A 6,681-nucleotide genomic window follows, 5' to 3' on the forward strand; every position below is an offset into this window, starting at 1 on the left:
GTGCTACACCGCGGCATGCCATGGTCATCTCTGCCCTCCAGAGGCTGCTGGTCTAACGGGAACAGCTTGCTGCGTCTTTAGTTGTCTATGTTCCTGTGCTATGATAGAGAAATGAACAGAACGCTGTGGGAATACAGATGATGGAGGGAAGGATTAATCTGTGTGGAGAGATCAGAGAGGACTTGACGGGGAACTGACACATCAGCTGGATTTTTTTTTTAATGAGAAAGCCGGGTTTATTGCTTTGGGTTAAACCTGCAGAGGCGGGGCCTGAGAAGGGGAACGGGGACAGATAAAGTTCGTGACTGCATCTTCCTGGACTGTGCTGGGTTCTCAGCACCCTAGGAGCTGCTGCCCACAGGCCAGGCTCAGCGATGAAGACCCAGCACTGGGGGGCAGGGTCCTCTTCCTGACAGTGCAGCCTGTGGGGTCACCTGCAAGGTCCCATCGCGGAGGTGGGGGCCGCGTTGCTGGCCTGCGCTGGGGCCAGCGTCCTCAGGAAGGCGTCTTGTTGGAGGAGGCGGCGGCAGCCGCCCCCTTCTTCTTGGCCCGGACCTTCAGCAGTGCCAGCTTCTTGGGCAGGCTGTTGTTGGCTTTCATCACCACATCATGTTCGATCTTCTTCCAGATCCCGACTTCTAGGTTCTTCTTGAGCGTTTGCTGCTGAACGACGCACGCTTTCTTGGGAGCATAACACGACCGCCTTTCCTCGGGCCCTGGTCCCTTTCAGAGGCCGCCCCCGCTGCCTCTTCGCTGGCTCGTGTGCCCGCAACTTGCGCTGCCCCTGCGCCATGATCCCGCACGCAGCAGAAGAGGGCAGCTGCATCTTAAAGGATAAGAAGAAAGGAAGAAATGTTCCAGGCAAAGGGAACAGCACAGGAGAATGCAAGAATGTAGGAAAGGGCGCTGTGAATTCAGAACACAGAAAAATCCCACATACCTGGACTATAAGGGCTACATCTGTTGCTGTAGGTGGCAGGGAGCTGATGCTATCTATTTTGTAGAAAATTCACTCTGAAAGCTGGGCGGACGTAAGACCATTCTGGAGTGTGTAAGATGCCCAGCTGTGCACAGTGTATTGAACCCCTGTAGAAAAGGATTGGCTTTTTACGTTAAAGGTCTACAGACTAGACAGAAGTGGGAAATTAAATTAATTAATCTCCTAAATAGGGGATAGCACAGGTGCCCCCACTCCTGCCTCCCGTGGCCATGACAGGAATTGCTAATCAATCACAGCACTACTTTCCGCTGAGTCTGGCCTCGGCCCCAGATTCTTCCCAATACAGAGCTCTAGGTTGCCACCACGATTTAGCTGAGGCGGCACATGAAACGAAGCATATTTTCCATTATTACCCCGGGAAAATAAGCCTCATATTGATGTTAGTCCAAACCAGGCAACATCAGCTAGGAAAGCTTAATGTAAAAGTTCCTGAGAAGTACTATTCAAAGTAAACACAAGGAGTTGGAGGGTAAGAATCAAGTTCACAGCCTTGAGAAAGTACTATTTAAAAGTGGCTGGGGGTGGGGCGGGGCGGGGCTTGAGCCTCAAGATTAATTTTTTTCCAACGCAGTAAACTCACGGAGTAATCATCATAAAGCTGTCACTCTCCCCACCCTGCACTTGGAGATGATAAGCAATGTTCAAGGCCTTGCTGCTGCAGGTTTCACCTTCCAATTTCCCCTTTCACCTGCAGGAGAAGGGAGTTGCAAAGTGCAAAGTAAAAAAGAAATCAATTGGGATTCCTAAAGCGGGTGAGGGGCTAGCCATATTCCCTGTCCAGCCCAACACGTAGGCTGTGCCCTGGCTGGAAAAAGGCAAGAATCAATCTGGTCAAGGCCCCCTGCCCTGTCTCAGTCAGAATTCCAGAACAACCGCAGGGCTCAAGTTCTGAAGATCGGGGCTTTGTGCTCCAGGGGTGGCCTTTGGCAAGGAAATGGGACAAGCAAATACCACGTTGGTCTTTTGATCCTCTCTACCTCACCTCTGCCCAGGGCCTGCATTTCCTTTTCACACCTCCCCAGACCCCACCCCAGGAAGCAGAAGAAAGACAATACTGGCCCCTGGGGTTCCCACCACAAAGTCCCCAGGAGAGCTGGCAAGGTGCAGGGACAAGGAGTCCCACCCCATTCCCCTAAGCACGTCCCACCTTCTGTGCAGGGCCCCACAGACAACTACCTATTTGCTTCCTCCTCACCTAAGTAGGAGGCCCCAGCAGCTATGACTGGTCCCTGATCGGGTGGGAGCCCAGCAGCAGGCTGAGTCTGGAGTCCAGCTCCCCACACCGAAAGTCAGCTGGCATCTGTGAGTCCTAAAGTTCCCTGACCCACAACAAAAACCCACAAGGATCCAGTAGGCAGGGCAGGGCCACTGGAAATCTCATCCAGGGTGGACATTAGAACTGGAAGACATGCACAGGAGGGAGGGTCCTTCTACACCAGGACTGAGTCCCCAACCCACTAGAGGCTGTCCTTAACTCCAGCCTCAGCTTCCTCCTCTGTAACATGGGAATTCTGACTTTGCAAGCTTATTAAAAACTGTGTACAGGAGGAGCCACCTAGCAAGATAGCTGGCACGCAGCAGGGGCTCAGCACATGCACAGCTGGTTGTCTAGCTGGACCATCCTCCTAGCCCGTGGGAAGGGCAAGCCATGGCTCATTTGTACTGGGTTGTGGGGAAGTTGTTGTTTTCACTACAAAGTAGAGAGGAAGCTTCTGACTTGGAGCACTCAACCCATCGGCCCATGGTCACCCCTGAGGCCCATAAAATTCAAGGAGATCGTGTAGGATTGGGAACAGAAGGAACTGGGCCAGCCTCCATCCAGCCTTTGCCTCTAGGGCAGTGGCTTTTGTGAGACACACTCACTTCCAGCACCCTCACCTCCTGGGCCACCTGAATTCCTGTCAGGGTTTGTTTTTCTCTAAGCATGCCCAGGTCCACCCTAGAGCTGGGCACCCATTCAGGAAGTTCCCACAACATCTGCCTAATATATGCACCCCTATCATAGCAACCCCAGGCTGAGGGGAGACAGTCTGGGTAAATGACTAAATAGCAGGACAGTCACATGCCTGATATTCACTGCACCTTCCTCCCTTTCCAGCTTTCCAGCCTCAGCCCAGACTCATGATAGAGAGACCCACGTATCCCCCGGCAAGGGGGTTCCCCAAACCATTCAGCTTTGGCTCCAAATATACCCAGCAAACTCAAAGCTCATCAGATGGCTGTCTCCACCCTATTTAGGGACCATCTTATGCTCTTGGTATTCTAGGAGACTGCCATTTCCCATACAGCTCATCCAAAAAGGATCTTCCAATTTCATCAAATTTTCCCTGAAAGCACTTGGGTAAACATCGCCCGTGACATTAAATTTCCAGTGATTTTTTGTGTGTGCCCCCTACAGATGGGGCTCTAGACAGCTGCCCAATGCTTAATAGTGCTGAGCTGCCAAGATAATTTCTTTCTTAGAAACTCACAGCCCCACGAATGCCAGCCATCGTCCAGACGATGCCAGGTCAGACTCCAGCCCATGGTGACAGCTTCTCTTGCTCCCCTTTCACCGCTGAAAGGACACGCACATCTCCAGGTCGTTGCAGTTTACAAAATGCTTTCCAAACTTGATCTCTTTTGGTCAAAGTTCTGGGAGTTAGGGTGGGCAGAAGGTATCATCTTCCTCCTACAACTAAGGAAACAAATGAGCAGAAAAGTAGCCCAGGGCCCCATGGAGCTAGAAGTGGCAGAGAAGTGGCAAGGATGTCTCTTGGCAGATCCACAACAAACAGAGACACGTCTGTGCCTTGCATTTTTAAACTATTTACATATTCTTTAAGCTTCTTTGGCTGCAAGTTGAAAGAGGTAACAGATGGGACCCTCTTGTGAAGGGAGAGAAGATTGGGCAAGGTACATAGAGAGACGGGACATCTGCAGTGAGAAATAGTAGTACTGATAGTACGAATAGGGACTGTGTATTGAGCACTTACTGCATACTTCACATCCATTATCACATAGTACCCAACTTATGAGAGGCTATTATCCCCATTTTACAGCTGAGGAAACTGAGTCTCAGAGAAGAGAAGTGACTGTGCAGATACTTACCCAGTAAATGGAAAAGCCTGATACACACCCATGTTTGTCTGAACCCCTGACCCCTCACATCAGTGACTACGCCCCTCCAGTTGCAGCCCGGTTCTGCCACTTCTAGCTCCAATGGGCCCTGGGCTACTTTTCTGCCCATTTCTGTGTCCTCAATTGTAGGAGGTAGATGATGCCTTCTGCCCACCCCAACTCCCAGAACTTTGACCAAAAGAGATCAAGGTGGAAAAGCATTTTGTAAACCTGCAATGAACTGGAACTGCCAAGCATCTTCCGGCCTTCCTGCTGAATCAGAGCAGATTCCTTCAATGAAGGATGTTGCCAGGGCACTGGTTCCTCCTCTTCTTCTTGGAAATGCTTCTAAAATAAACAAGATCGTCAGCATTGAGCCCCAGTCGTGCCAACATCAGGCGCCTGGAACCCTCAGTCCTGTGGGTCGGTCATTCTCATTGGCCCCCTTGCATGATCCAGAGCAATTACATCCCTAAAGTTCAAAGCCAGGTTGCCCAGGGCCCCAACGTGGGAAAATGTCAAGATTTCTCCCATGTGAACACGTGACACAAAATATGAAAATAGCAGAGGGACTCCACCCCACCGCTGATTGGTTTCTCATAGCTAAAAAGGAGAACAGGGTTTTACGATGGGACAAGATCAACAATGAATTGGCTTGTAGGGAGGAAAAGAGATGATATAATATTTTCTTGAGCTAAAGGGACTGAAAATAGCGTGAGGTTTTCCAAGTAGTGGTGGTGGTGGCACCTCAGGATGTGGCTGCGACAGCTACTGGCATGTACAGAGCCGTTCACAGGGACTTGGCTGCTCACCCAGATCCAGGAACAAGGAACAAGGAGAGAGCCACCTGTCCCCATTACTGCACCTTTGTTCCTGCAGTGCCTCTCCCTGAAATGCCCTCCCTCCAGCCCGAGCTGAGTCCAGACATCCCATGTCCTGAGTTCCAGCCAGCTCCTCCCGGTGGCATTTCTCAAACTTTTTCCCCAAAGCACTCCAACAGCAAAGGAGAATTTGCAGGGGGCCAGGTGAAGAATTTGAGACTTGCCTGTGGACACCAACACAAGGATGATATTTCCTCCAAATCTCAGTCTCATCCTAAGGATTCATAAAAATATGTCATTTACATTAAAAGTTTAAATTTATTTTAGTATTTAAAAATCAGTTTGTTTCCCGATGTCAGTTACATGGTTACTTAGGCGGGCTGTGTTTGCCTTGTGCCGTCGAGAGCTCCTCCACCCAATGCTGCCAGTATGGAGTGCCCCATAGCAATGAAACAAAGCCTTTGCTGAGGAGCTCAGAGCTCCTATGGCCATTGAGGCAAATCGATCATTCATCCATCGGTTCATTCATTTATTCATCCAGTAGGTATTTACCAAACTCCTTCTAAATGCCTACTATCAAGGATACACCAGGACAGAGTTCAGCCCTCTAGGAACCCCATCTCATGGAGGAGACGGACAAGGAGACTGCGTGTCACAGCTTGGTGACAAGTGCTCCAGCAGAGACTAATCATAGGGGCTTTGGCCACTGGGCACTGGGGCTCAGGCAAGCCTTCCTTGCAGGGAAGGAAAGTGCAAGCCAGGCTGCAACCCAGCCTAACGGTGAAGAGCCATGTGTCACTGGGCAAGCCAGTTAACCACTCCTTTCTTCATCTGTAAAATGGGTATAACAGAATCATATGGTTTTCATGAGGACTGAACGCATTTAATTAAAGCAGTGTAAGATGCTTACTATGGTACGTGATCCATACTAAGTGTTCAGTAATATTACATATTGAGCTGGGACCTGAGGAATGGGTGGAATTGGGACATGGGGGTGAAGGAGGAGAAGGAGGGGAAAAGAGAAGAGTATGTTTCAAACACAGGGAACAACACACTTAAGAACAAATATTCAATACATATTTCTTGAATGAATAAATTCTATAAGGGAAATTCGAGTAATGCAATCTTGATAAGTTACACCCTTTGTCTATTGTTCCCTGGTGAGTGTGGATAGGTGACACCGAGTGGCACCTAAGCCAGGCACCCAAAGGCAAGCCCACTGCACTTTTCTAAGCAGGATGTGAACTCCTTAAGGGCAGAGATCGCAACTTTCCTCTCTTGAGATCCCGCATCTCTGAGCCAGGGGTCTTACTTCTTTATCTCCGAGGGTGACTCGTTCACCCCCTCCTCCCTCTTTTGGCTATTTCACCACCACTTCCATCCTGGGGAAAGGCCTTGGCCAAGAACCTTGGAGAGAGCCAGGTGTCCCGCTTCTTGGAAGGACCTGAGTGATGCAGGCTGGGGGCAAACAGCCCTGGAGTTGTATTCAAGTCCCAGCTCTGCCAGCAGAAGGCTCTGGGTCCTTGGCTGAGTCACCAGGGACACCAGTCCAGAGATGGTGCTCCCCCGAGGAGCAGGCTTCCGAGGTTTTCATGGGAAAGGATGACCAACCATCCCGGTTCTCTCTGGACTGAGAAGTTTTCTGGGATTTGGGAATTTCAGTGCCGAGACCAGGAAGGTCGAAGGCAAACAGAGATGAACTGGTCACCCTACAAGGTGGCCACAGTGAAACCATCCTCACTCCCAAACTTGTTTCTCCTA

At 50.3% G+C, this 6,681-nt stretch overlaps 1 pseudogene; it reads right to left on the reverse strand.

Annotated features, from left to right (window-relative positions):
• Positions 1 to 456: 456 nt before the first annotated feature.
• On the reverse strand, positions 457 to 3,568 carry LOC105715797 (leydig cell tumor 10 kDa protein homolog; annotated as a pseudogene).
• Between the last annotated feature and the right edge of the window lie 3,113 nt (positions 3,569 to 6,681).

Source organism: Aotus nancymaae, unplaced genomic scaffold, assembly GCF_030222135.1.
Source record: "Aotus nancymaae isolate 86718 unplaced genomic scaffold, 86718_ANA_hifiasm-v0.15.2.pri h1tg000010l, whole genome shotgun sequence".
In the NCBI taxonomy this organism is placed as follows: Eukaryota; Metazoa; Chordata; class Mammalia; order Primates; family Aotidae; genus Aotus; species Aotus nancymaae.